The sequence below is a fragment of the Petaurus breviceps genome, unplaced genomic scaffold (genome assembly GCF_028583685.1).
Source record: "Petaurus breviceps papuanus isolate PSGF00001 unplaced genomic scaffold, PetGlider_PUasm1.0 90775, whole genome shotgun sequence".
Classification (NCBI taxonomy): domain Eukaryota; kingdom Metazoa; phylum Chordata; class Mammalia; order Diprotodontia; family Petauridae; genus Petaurus; species Petaurus breviceps.
This window is the reverse complement of record NW_027187342.1, coordinates 9,160,258-9,172,807: the sequence shown is the minus strand read 5'-3', so window position 1 is coordinate 9,172,807 and position 12,550 is coordinate 9,160,258. Positions and strand designations below refer to the sequence as shown.

General features: G+C 39.1%; 1 protein-coding gene and 1 pseudogene across 3 annotated transcripts in view; one reads left to right on the top strand and one right to left on the bottom strand.

The window, feature by feature from the left end:
- Nucleotides 1-12,550, bottom strand: part of SERTAD2 (SERTA domain containing 2) — a 158,473-nt gene that overhangs the window by 99,694 nt on the left and 46,229 nt on the right. The gene's annotated exons all lie outside the window — the stretch shown is intronic.
- Nucleotides 2,529-3,770, top strand: LOC138146849 (E3 ubiquitin-protein ligase MARCHF2-like; annotated as a pseudogene).

Sequence of the window (12,550 nt, the reverse complement as noted above, 5' to 3'; positions counted from 1 at the left end):
CTCCTTTGCCATTTGAGTCAGTCTGTTTTTTAAGGTATTATTTTCTTTAGACAGGCTGTTGACTCTCATTTCATAATTTTCTTGCATTGTTCTCATTTCTCTTCCCAATTTTTCCTCCACTTCTCTTATCTGCTTCTTAAGGTCCTCTATGGCCTGTAACCAGCTTGTATTTTCTTTTGAAGCTTTTGGTGCAGGGGTTCTGACTTCACTGATTTCCTCCTGTTCCATGCCTTGCTCCTTCTTATCCCCAAAATTGGAGTGTAATGTTAGAATCTTCTGTCTGCTTTGTTTCCTTTGCCTGCTCATTTTGCCACTCAATGATTTGACTTTTGGGCTTTTTGCTACAGTAGGACTCTGCCACCAGACAGGGGAGTTTTCGTCCCAAACGCTGGGGTTTTCTCAGCTGCCGGAGGTATTAGATGGGTGCCCTCTCTGAGGTCTCCACACGCTCTGGCAAGCTGGACACACACCCCAGGACCTCCACCCTAGACTGCAATCCAGATCCAAGCAGGTTAAAGCAAGAGCGATGACCCCTCAGACTGGTGCTTGGTCCCCCTACACTCTGCAGGCCAGGGGCTGAAGCCTCCACGTGGCGCCGGCAGGCTGTGCCGGTGTCTCAGGGGTTTCTCGCCCTGGGGGTAAAAGCCACGCACTCCCACTTACTGGGTCCCAAAGTCCAGACTGCACTGGCCTCTCACCTTGTCCTTCGCATCTATGTATTGATAAATCTGGAAACAGCCACAGATGCTGCTGATCTGGAGTTCCTCTGGCTGGCGGCTGGTCAGGCCCGCCCTGGGGCTAAAGCCTCGGTGTGGTGCTGGGCTCAGCTCCCAGAGCGTTGCGCTGGCCGATTCCTGCCGGGCTGTTCTCAGCAGGAGGTTAGCTTCTCTGTGTCATTTTGTGGGTTCTGCCAACCTAATTCATTTTATCCTGATCAGAATATATTTCCTAAAATGGATGGGTTGGAAAATCCAACATTTCTTTACACTCCAAAAATTTTAAAAGAGTGAAGGGGATAAAATGTTATTTTCACCAAAGTACCATACAAGTGCATCTACCAGGAAGTTAAGAAGTTATAACACAATTAAGCAATACTAGGGGCTAACTACTAGTTTGAAAGATTCTAGAGATTACAATGCATCTGAAAAATTCTGCTTTCCTTTGCACTTAAAGCACAACTGCTAATCAAAATCCTGTCAGTTGGCTTCTTTGCTTTTATAGTTCTCAATGAAAATAATGACACAATGCAAAAAAGGAATGAGAAAATCAGCTAAACTAATAACTATTTGGGTACAATGAAGATGAAGCACCAAAATGAAAGCTATACATAAGCAAAAAGTCTATAAATTATTTCAGTTTGTACATGATTAAAATTTGCATGACAATAATTATGAAGCACATGGAAAGCATCCTAAACATTTAGTTTATGTTTTTTTTTTACTAAATATGCGTGTTGCATGGTATCCAAGAAAAAGATATTAAAACTGCATTTTTAGGTCTGCCATTAAAACATTTATTTAATTCATCATTAATCTATTTCTAAATAATTTCTAATTTGGAAAGAGAGATGTCCAAGCTAGCATAATCCTCCATGCCCTCCAAGATGACTCTAACTCAAGAAGATTATAGGTAACATTTATAAGAATCTTGAACAAGGAAATCACAGTATGTAACAACATAGTTCAGGGTTAACTTTCTAGAAACTGAACAATCAACCTAGTGACAATTCATTTCTCCAGGATTATTGCCTTTGACAAAAAGAGTTAAATAAAGGGACCTCTTCCTTTCCATAGAATCTTAGTCCTTTCTCAATGAAGAGGGGTGAATCCTAGTGCCAGTCATGGCACTAGGTGAATAGACAAAAGTTACCAGACTACAGTTACTCATTCTTAATACACTATCCTTAATCTATTTCTCTAAAAAGAAAACTTTTTTTTTTGGTACTTTACTTATCACCCCTCTTCTGAGGGGCTTTTCCCAAGAGTCTGGAAAGGGTTTTAGAGGAAAATATTCCATAATATTTTCAGTTTTACAAAAAGGTGTTAAAATATGCTTCCAAAATAGTTATAGACAGAAAGCTTAAAATAGCAAATAAACGTACTATTAAACACTATAGAAAAGTTTTTTTTAGAAATATTTGCTAATGATGACTGTAAAAAGAATAGGCTAATGAAAACCAAGAAGTGGGACTAGACTGGACACCGGACTGAGGGCTGCCGGGCTGGTCCGGGAGCTGAGACCAGACTGGAGCTGACGGGATGGGCTGGGGCTGCCGCCACCGTGCTGAGTGGAGCCCTGGGCAGTACAGCTCATCCCAGCCAGGCCCGCAGGACCAGATAAGGAAACTGAGACTCAGAGATTAAATGATTTGCTTATGGTCCTACAGCTAGTGTCAGAAGTGGGATATGAATCCAAGTCTTTCTGATTCCAAGTCTAGCACTTTATCCACATGGCTTTGATGAACAAAAAGAAGGGGCTCTTGTGATCATGGAACCCCAATTGTGAAGGCCTATGTGTCCCTTGTTGCCATGACAACAGGCAACTGCTGTCATCTCCCTGGCTCACTGTGTGACTGTACTGGAAATACGGCCTTTTCTAAGATCGTGGCTGACCCGGACCATGGGCATCGGCAATATGTGTCCAGGTAACAGCCAAGGATGGCTGGCTTCTCTCAACTGTCATCAAAGCCTGAGGCATGCAAAGTGATGGACCCATCTGCTGATTCTGCCACGAAGGGTCCAGTGGGGAGGTGCTGTTGTCACCCTGTGATTGCATAGGCACGCTGGGTACTGTGCACAAGAGCTGCCTGGAGAAATGGCTTTCATCTTCCCACACTAGTTATTGCTAGCTGTGCCACACAGAATTTGTAGTGGAGAGGTGGCCTCTGCTGCTCACAGAGTGGCTGAAGGACCCTGGGCCCAGGAATGAGAAGAGGACACTTTTCTGTGACATGGTATGTTTCCTGTTTATCATACCCCTCGCAGCCATCTCAGGCTGGCTTTGCCTTCGAGGGGCCCAGGATCACCTACAGTTCAATAGCAGGCTGGAGGCTGTGGGATTTATTGCTCTCACTTTAGCACTTTTTACTATCTACATCCTTTGGACATTGAGAGAGGTGATTCCAGATAAGAAAAACTTTTCTTTCTGGATTACAGGATATTCTAGGTTTCATTCCACTATAATTGCCAGCTGCCAGAGTGGAGAAGGACTAATCAAAAAGTCCGCTTAATGATTCTGGACTCTGAAAGTTGCAAGACGGCCCAACATTCATTGCTGTCAGCCACTCTCCTTAAGGAAACAGCAAAAGAAACTACTTTATGAGTGCTCTGGAGCTCCCAAGTAGCCTTTGGGAGAGAGGAATCAATTCTAACCCAGAGTGGAGTCCAACCTAAAGGAATCAGCTGGCATATTGGGACCACAGAGGAAGAAGGAAAGCTGACCACACTGTCAGCTGGCCCAGGATCTTGAGAATACAGTTTGGAAGGCTCAGCATTTTAAGGAAGGACACAACTAGCTCCTTAACCCAAATCTGGGTTGTCACTGTTACAATATACACTAAGTGGAGTATATTCTATATATGTACATATTTTTTTCAATTTCCCTACATAAAATTTATGTATATTATGTTGACAGACTTGGTTTTAAGCTTCAGTACTAAAGCTGGCAGCTTGATCTCATCTGAAGTTAATTACATGCCCTGTTCTGGAGTCACTCAAAGACAATTCATGTGTCACATTGCCCTTGCCCTAGCAGGAGTTTGCTAAGATCTTGGGAGGGTATCTTCATATCTGCACTTTCTTTTATGGTATCGTACTTTATAAGTTTCTGTGTTTTAAAGATCACTCTGAAGAAATAAAATAAACTCAATGAATATTAAAAAAAAATTTTTAAAGTGGGACTAGAAACATCCTACTAGATTTTTTCCAAAGTTCCCTAAATAACTTGTGCCATAGGTGCTATTGTTGTTGTTCAGTTGTATCCAATTCTCATGACTTCAAGGACCATAGTACACAAATACTGTCCATGGGGTTTTATTGGCAAAGATACTGGAGTGGTTTGCCATTTCCTTCTCCAGTAGATTAAGGCAAACAGAGGTTAACTAACTTGCCCAGAGTCACACAGCTATTAAGTGTCGGAGGCCTCACTTGAAACTCAGGTCTTCCTGACTCCAGGTCCAGAGCTCTATCCACTGAACCACCCAGCTGTCTCTGTCATGGGCGCTACTTAGTGACAAAAACTTTAACCAGATACCAGATGAATGTTATGTTCATCAGATAAAACTTTTATAAACTGTTCAATTTCAAATAGCTATGGCAAATCTCACTAATAGGTGAAAGCTTTACTTAAATTCAAATCCTAATCCAGTATTCAAAAGCTTCTAGGAAGTATTGGGCTATTTCCATTTTCATAGGAAATGTTTTGGGAAATGAAAGGACCCCATGGCTTCTAACTTCTATAGTATTTGCTTTAATAAATTTTTTTGGCAGGTGGGGAGGAGAGAGGTTAGTTCTCAGGTATATAAATACTTAGTATGCTTTTTCAACATTTCCCATAACATGACCATGCCAGTTCTAGTAGTTTAAACCCAAATTTGAATTACACTCATTTTAATAAACTCCTTTAATCTTCCAAGAGAACTTTAGTATATAAATACAAGTACAGCAAAGCTTCTTCCTTTTGCACGTTTGACTGCATGAATTCAACAACAACTAAAATTGGTTTACTCTTAATTTCTTAGAGAATGATCTCTCCAATCACCATCAAAAGCAAGGGGTATATAGGTTGTTCAAGGAGGACTAAACTTTCTGGTGTGAGAGTTTGCTGAGCCTTTTTCAGGGCTACTCATCTACTTTTAGTGTCCACCTGGCACTCAACTCTCACCTGTGCCTCCAAGAAGCTATAACATGCACAGCAGCCACACCCCTGTAAACCGTCTCAGCAGACAGGCTAAACTAGGTTGAGGGCAACCAACAGGCCTCAGACCTGTCAGTGAGTTAGAGGGATGTTCACCACAAGCACATGAAGACTTTTCCCAGGTGGAATAGGCAGATAAGAACAATTTGTTTCAACAGCAATGAAAGTGGCTGAAGCAGGCTCTGTGGTATGCTTAGAGCTTGGTCAAATATCAAACACGCCAATATCATCTACTGAATTCTGGACCAAAGTCACTCATCTTGAATTTTGTCCTGCCACTGGACTTGGATGACTGGAAGAAAAAGTGAGGCTGACAACTTTGTGTAACTGCCTCATTTAAATCCAATTCATACACACATTAGTCTTCTTTGAAAATGAAGGACAGGGGGTGGAGCCAAGATGGTGGCATAGAAGCAGGAAAACTATGTATGCACCCTCCATAACCACCTCAAAGACCTATAAAAAATGACTCAACAAATTTTAGGGCTACAGAACCCACAAAGTGACAGAGAGAAACAAACCTCCCACTGAAGACAGTCTGGCAGGCCGACAGGAAGGGTCCATTGCATCACACTGGAAGCAGAGCCCAGCCCCTCCTGAGTCCGCAGTTTTAGCCTCAGGGCGGCCACAGCCACAACCAACTCCAGCTGGAGGGACTTTGGGAGAGTGGATCACCAGGAGCTGAGGCAGTTTCCAGAATTATCAACCCATAAATGCCAAAGACAAAGTGAGAGTTCAGTGTGGACTTTGTGGGAACAGAGGATCCGGGAGTGCAATATGGTCTCTGTCCCCAGAGGGAGAAGCAGCTGAGGTGCAGTGGCCACCATAAGGCTGCTTCAGAGCTCCTGGCCTGCAAATTGTAGGGGGACCAAGCAACCAGTCTGAGGGGTAATTGCTCTTGCTCTAACCTGCTTAGATCTGGATTGCTGTCTAGGTTGGAGGTCCTGGGGTACGTGACCAGTGTGCCAGAGCCAGTGGAGGCTTCTGAGAGGGCACCCAACTAATAGCTCCAGCAGCTGAGAAAACCCCAGAGATTTGGGACAAAGCTCTCCTTTCTGGAAGCAGAGTTCTACCGTGGCAAAAAGCTCAACAGTTGAGTAATTGAGTGGCAACATGAGCAAGCAAAGGAAGCAAAGCAAGCACAACAATCTGACTTTGGATTCCTTTTTGGGGGGATAAAAAGGATAAAAGCATGGAATAGGAGGAATACAACGAAGTAAGAACTCCTACACCGAAAGCTTCCAAAAAAAATATGAATTGGTTACAGGCCATAGAGGAGCTTAGGAAGGATTTTGAAAACCAAATAAGACAAGTGGAGGAAAAATTGGGAAGAGAAATTAGAACAATGCAAGAAAATTACGAAATGAGAGTCAATAGCCTGACTGAGGAAATCACACCTTTAAAAATAGACTAATTCAAATGGCAAAAGAGGTTCAAAAAGCCAATGAGGAGAAGAATGCCTTAAAAAGCTGAATTTGCCATATGGAAAAAGAATCTCAAAAGCTCACTGAAGAGAATAATTCCTTCAGAATTAGATTGGAGTGAGTGGAAGCTAGTGACTTTATGAGAAATAAAGATACTATGAAACAGATCTAAACAAATGAAAAAATAGAAGGCAATGTGAAATATCTCTTTGGAAAAACCACTCACCTGGAAAATAGATCCAGGAGAGATAATTTAAAAATCATTGGACTACCTGAAAGCCATGATCAAAAAAAGAGCCTAGAAATCATCCTTCAAGAAATTCTCAAGGAAAATTTCCCTGATGTTTTAGAACCAGAGGGCAAAATAGAGGTTGAAAGAATCTACTGATCACCTCCTGAAAAAGATCCCAAAAAGAAAACTCCTAGGAATATTATAGCCAGGTTCCAAAATTCCCAGATCAAGGAGAAAATATTACAAGCAGCCAAGAGGAAACAATTTGAATATTGTGGAAACACAATCAGGACAACCCGGATCTGGCAGCTTCTACACTGAGGGACTGAAGGGCTTGGAATATGATATTCTGGAGGTCAAAGGACCTGGGATTAAAACCAAGAATCACCTACCCAGCAAAACTGAGTATCATGTTTCAGGGGAAAATATGGTCATTCAGTGGAATAGAGAACTTTCAAGCATTCTTAATGAAAAAAAAAACACCAGAGCTGAATAGAAAATTTGACATTCAGATACAAGAAGCAAGAGAAGCATGAGAAGGTAAACAGGGAAAAGAAATCATAAGGAACTTATCAATATTGAACTATTTACATTCCTACATGGAAAAACAATAATTGTAACTGATGAAATTTTTCTCAGTATGAAAATAATTGAAGGGAATATAAAAATATATATACACACACATATATATGTATACATACATATATATGTCTATATAGGAGGGTATATGGGCATATGACTACATATGTGAGTGTGTGTATATATGCATACAGGTATACATAGAGGGCACAAGACCAATTGAATAGGAAGGGATGATACTTAAAAGGTAAAATTGAGAAGTGAGAGAGGAATATAATGAGAGGAGATGGGGAAAGACAGAATGGGGTCAATTATCTCATATAAAAGAGGCAAGGGAAAACTTACAATGGAGGGGAAGAACAGGACGGCAAAAGGGAATGAGTCAACCTTACTCTCATTGAATTTGGCTTAGGGAGGGAATGACATACACTCTAAACAGGGTATCTCACCCTATAGGAGAGTAGGGGGGAAGGGGATGAGATGGGGTATGATGGAAGGGAGGGCAGGTTGGGGGGGAGGGAAGTTGGAAGCACACACTTTTGAAAAGGGACAGGGTCAAAGTAGAGAACAGAACAGGTGGGGGTTGGGATAGGACAGAGGGAAATATAGTCAGTCTTTTACAATATATCCACTATGCAAATGTTTTGCGTAGCTACACATGTACAACCTATATTGAATTGCTTATCTTCCCAGTAAGGCTGGGTGACGAGGGAGGAAGGGAAAGAATCTGGAATTCAAAGTTTTAAAATCAAATGTTTAAAAAATATTATTATTATTATTATTATTTTACATGCAATGAGAAATAAGATATATAGGCACTGGGGTATAGAGATCCATCTTACCCTACTGGAAAGTTAGAGTGGGGATGGGGGAGGATATAGGAGAGAGTAGACTGGGGGAGGGGGTACAGAGTGGGATCATTGTTTTGGGGTGGTGGGTAGGGAAAAGATGGGGAGAAAATTTGTAACTCAAAATTTTGTGGAAATGAATTATGTAAACTAAAAATAAACATAAAATTTAATTTAGAAAAATAAAAAAAAAAGAAAATGAAGGACAAAAAACCACCATCACAACAGCAGCAGCAAGTAATTCACTGCTAAGTATAACATCTCTCTACTTGCTCCAAGGATGGGGAATGCATATTATACATGCAAATGAAATTGGGAAATGATCTTGCTGAATACTGACTGTCAGGCTTTTTGAATCATCTAACACACAGAAATGCTTTTTAATGCCAAGTGATTGTTTCTATAATTTTATTTTTTTAATTTCCTAGAATGTGTGCCTTTAAATATACTTGTAACATTAATTCAGATTTAATATGGTAAGTAAGAGGCTTTCAATCAAGGTACATCTCTATAAAGAACATAAATCTTACATTGTAATGCTAGTTACTAGTTTCTCTATATGTGATGAATGAAAAGCAACTTTTTACCCCCTATAAAGATTTCATTTAACATTAAATATTTAAGGTCTAAGAAAAAAGAAACTGACATGCAATGAGTGAAAGAAGAAACTTCTCTCTTAGGGACCTTTTTTGGGATCTTAAGAGTGGTTCACAGTGAGGAAGAAATTAAATCAACAACTAGCTCCCATTAAATTTACAGAAGCAATAATTTGCTAAATGGCATTCTATGGGCTAATATAGTTTTCATAGTTAAGTAAAACACAGAGAAAATAGACAAAATCAGAAAAAATAATATTTGTTAGGGCTATTTGAACCTAAAAGCTACCTAATGCTACTCAGGTAGGGAAATAAAGTGTAATTTTCACCTTGAAGGAGATCAGGGAACCAAAGAAAGAACCAGGAGTTGGACAACCTTCTCAACAAGGACACTCCCTGAAATATCAATGATGAAAGGATCTACTTCACTTTATCAGACTGAAATAGTGCCTTTCTGAATTTGAAAAAATTGAAGGAAGAAATAAAGGCCACCTGAGGTTGTTTAGGCTGGCACAATTCCAACTCTGAGAAACTGAAGTGATGGTACATTTGAAAACATCACCAAAATATAATCAAACTTTTGCTCCTACTATTTGCAAATGATTACTTACCTGATTTATTGCAAATTAAAACATGTGTCCACTATTTATTAGACCCCTGGATATCCAATCAATAAAAAGAAAATTGTATTAGGCATGTAATATATGGCAAAGATTGGCATCAGGAAGAGGTGGCATGTAGCCTGATAGTTTAGCACAACTCCTCCTGCACTTACCAATAAACTGTATACAAACATGTTTGATAGATGTATTTTTTGAACTAATTATAAAATATTCTCAAAGACTTAATTTTCAAGAAAAACTGTGCATAATTTAAATAGTGGCTAAAATATAAGTTCTTTTTGCAAGAAGATATGTCCAAATCTCCCCCATTCTTAAAAAAAATTCCTTTAGCATATCCTTCTATAACTCTCCTCCCTTTTGAAAGCAAATACTAGAAAAAATCATGGCCATTATTCCTCCTCTCACTCTTCAACCCTTTGCAATCTGAGTTTTAACCTCACCACTCAACTAAAGTTGCTTTCTTCAAGGTTACTAATATTTAACTATTTACTAGGTCCAAAACCTTTTTCTTCAGTCCTTCTTTCTCAACCACTCTGTTGCATTTGACATTGCTAACCCTTTCCTTCAAGCTACACTCTCTTCTATGGGTTTCTGTGACACCACTTTCTCCCAGTTCTCTTCCTACCTGTCTGATTGTTCCTCTTCCATTTTCTGCTGCTGACCTATATCATGACCCCAATTAAAGGTGTACCCCCAAATTCTGTCCTGGACCCTCTTTTCTCTGCACTCTCCCATTTTGTAATTTCATCAGCGTCTCCAGGTTAAATAATTATGACGTTCAGATCTATACATCCAGACATACAGATGACTCCCAGGTCTATATAATCAGACAGTCTCTTTTCTAAGCTCCTGTCACATATCACAGACTACTTGATGATTTCAAACTGGATGTCCCATGTAAAATATGAAACTCAGCCTGGACAAAATAGAACTAATCTTTCTCCTCAAACCCACTGCCAAACTTCCCTACTTTTGTAAGGGCATTACCATATTTCCAGTCTCCTAGGTTCACAGGTATTATCCTCGATTGCTCTCTTGCTCAGGCCACACATCCAATCAGTTGCCAAATTCTAGTCCCTTCTTACAACTCCTACAACTGCTAAACCTTAGCTCAAGCCCTCTTCACCTCCCACCTAGACTATTACAATAGGTTCCTAATTATTTTTCTTGCTTCTTCTCCCTCCATTCCAATCTATCCTCCACACATGCCATGCCAAACTGATTTTCTTCCTCATTCTTGTCTCTAAGATAAGACATCAACTCCTCAGCTAGGTTTTCAAAGCCCATAAAAAGAGGCCCCGATCTATCTCTCCCGCCTTCTGAGATAGTATTCCCCTTCCTATACTCTATGATCTAGTCAAACTGGCTTTCTTACTGTTCTTTACTTGTGACACTCCATCTTCCACCAAGTGCCTTTTCTTTAATGTGGGACCTCTTTATTGTGGTTATGATATGCTTGGACTTTTCCCTTTTTTTTTTTTTTTGCCAGGAAGTGATCAGCATATTCTTTCTAAGTGAGGATTCATCTTCCACATAGATACCAAAGTGAAGATTTTGCCCTCTAATTCTAAAAGACCTTGGCAGTTTTCACTTATAATTTCTTAAAATATAATTTGCAAACTTTTCAAGAAATCATGGTTTTCAGGGAGTTCAATGATTCTGAAATTATCTCTTCTTGCCCTATTTTCCAAATCAACTAGTTGTTTCTGATACCAAATATCTTACATTTTCTTCTATTATTAAATCTTTGATTTTATTCTAATATTTCTTGCTCTTGGGGGGTCACTGTTCTCTGTAAGGCCTGAATTTTTGGGAAGTCCATTACTTGGATAAGTTTGACTTTTTCTGTTCTAAGCTATTTATTCTCCTTCCAAGTTTTTCCTCCTGAGTTATTTAATTTTCAATATTTTGCTTTATATCTTACTTCATTTCTTCTAGCAATTTATGTAGTCCTTCAAGAAAATCCATTTTTTCCTTTGAGTCTTTACTTGCAGTTGTTATGTCGTTATGCTTTCCTTTTTAGGAATTTGTAGAGCTATAAAACATTTTAAACTAGTCATTGTCTTCTTTTGTTTCCACATCTCTCCAGCTTTAGTTTTGGAGTTGGGGCTTTGTTTCAGGACCAGGCTCCATAATTTTGGGCGGAATGGTTGATCCTAGGGTTCACTAGATTCCTGCTTTTCTGGGTCCTCCTCTCCTGTTTATTCTTTGAAATTCTTCATTGATTATTTGGACCTGCTCACAAACACAATGTACCTCTCCATTGCTTTCTATATTATATCCATTTTTTAATTCTTTAGAAACCATTGTATTTCTTTCCCTATTACTATAAAAAGACTAATTTAACTTAATTTAGAAGTTAGTTACAATTCAATATATTATGGATTAGGTTAAAAATAAGTTGTAAAGACTAATGTTCAACATGAAGGTATTTGTAGAACCTATATTTGATTATATGCTGCTATGGGGAGGGCAGGGGGAAGAAAAGGGAGGAGGAGGAGATTTGAAACTCAAGAGATTGTGGAACTGAATGTTGTAAACTAAAAGTAAATAAATAAATTTTAAAAATAAGTTGTATATTTCAATTTTTTCAGTGAGAACATGCATCAGATAGAATATCAGTCTTAAAATGAGGGAGATCTCAGCTGAAGTCTACTCATGCAAACTAGGGTGGGCAAGTCTTCTCAGTACCCTAAATAACTCTTAAGACTTTAAATCAGAGGTCAGCAAACTACAGACCAAGAGTCAAATCTGCCCTGTCAACTGTTTTTGTACAGCTTGTGAACAAGAATTGCTTTTACATTTTTAAATGGCTGGAAAAATAAAAAGAATGTTTTATGACATGTGGAAATTATATAAATTTGAATTTCATTGTCCATAAATAAAATTTTACTAGAACACAGCCACGCTCATTCATTTATGTATTGTCTACGGCTCCTTTCATTCTAGAACAGAGTGGAGTAATTATGACAGACTCTATGTGATTCTCTCATCACTTTGCACTGCTGTTCAGTGCACTCACTACAAATTACAGTGACTCAGTTATAACTCAACAGTAGTTCTGAGTGCCACTCATATCTCCATACTGTAACATTATCAGTGTATACCCATCATGTCAAAACAAGAAGAGAAAAAAAATTATTATAATTTTTTGAGCTCAGGGCTGAGATTGAAAATTTCCTGAATGAGAAAGGGCACTAAACAAGTGCCCTTAACCACTACCATACTGAATAGCTTTGGAAATTAGTTTTCGCCACAGAATTTATGTTTCTTAATGAATTCAACCTAAAATTACTAGACAAAATAGCATTTGCATAGGAAACTTATACATGCT